Here is a 1,360-nt window from a genome sequence, read left to right as displayed (position 1 = left end):
GGAATTTAATGCAGGGAAACTTAAATCCATCTTACCAAATTTCTATCAGCATGTTAATGTGCAACCAAAGGGATAAAAACCTTGGACCATCTTTACTCCACACACAGAGACGCATACCAAGCTCTCCCCTCACACTCCATTTGGCAAATCTGACCATAATTCTATTCTCCTGATTCCTGCTTACAAGCAAAAATTAAAGCAGGAAGCACCAGTGACTCGATCATTAAAAACTGGTGAGATGAAGCAGATGCTAAGCTACAGGACTGTTTTGCTAGCACAGACTGGAATATGTTCAGGGATTCCTCCGATGGCATTGAGGAGTCCACACATCAGTCATTGGTTTCATTAATAAGTGCATCGATGACGTCGTCCCACGGTAACCGTACGTACTGTACATACCCCAACCAGAAGCCATGGATTACAGGCAACATCCGCACTGAGCTAAAGGCTAGAGCTGCCACTTTCAAACTTATAAGAAATCCCGCTATGCCTCAGGCGTACCATCAAACAGGCAAAGCGTCAATAAAGGACTAAGATCGAATCGTACTACCCCGGCTCTGAAGCTCGTCGGATGTGGCAGGGCTTCCAAACCATTACAGACTACAAAGGGAAGCACAGCCAAGATCTGCCCAGTGACACGAGCCTACCAGACGAGCTGAACTACTTCTATGCTGGCTTCGAGGCAAATAATACTGAAACATGCATGAGACCACCAGCTGTTCGAAAGACTGTGTGATCATGCTCTCCACAGCCGATGTGTGTAAGACCTTAAAACAGGTCAACATTCACAAGGCCCAGGGCCAAACGGATTACAGGACGTGTACTGCGAGCATGCGCTGACCAACTGGCAAGTTTCTTCACTGACATTTTCAACCTCTCCTGTCTGAGTTTGTAATACCAACATGTTTTAAGCAGACCATAATAGTCCCGGTGCCCAAGAACACTAAGGTAACCTGCCTAAATGACTACCGACCCGGAGCACTCACGTCTGTAGCCATGAAGTGTTTTGAAAGGCTGGTCATGGCTCATATCAACACCATTATCCAGAAACCCTAGACCCACTCAATTTGCATACCGCCCCAACAGATCCACAGATGATGCAATCTTATTGCACTCGCCACTGCCCTTTCCACCTTGACAAAAGGAACACCTATGTAGAAAGCTATTCATTGACTCAGCTCAGCGTTCAACACCATAGTGCCCTCAAAGCTCATCATAAGCTAAGGACCCTGGGACTAAACACTCCCTCTGCAACTGCATCCTGGACTTCCTGACGGCCGCCCCCAGGTGGTAAGGGTAGGTAATAACACATCCGCCACGCTGATCCTCAACACAGGGGCCTCTCGGGGGTGCCTGCAAC

The sequence above is a fragment of the Salvelinus sp. IW2-2015 genome, linkage group LG4q.1:29 (genome assembly GCF_002910315.2).
Source record: "Salvelinus sp. IW2-2015 linkage group LG4q.1:29, ASM291031v2, whole genome shotgun sequence".
Taxonomy (NCBI): domain Eukaryota; kingdom Metazoa; phylum Chordata; class Actinopteri; order Salmoniformes; family Salmonidae; genus Salvelinus; species Salvelinus sp. IW2-2015.
The sequence above is the reverse complement of the archived record's forward strand: the minus strand, read 5'-3'. Positions refer to the sequence as shown.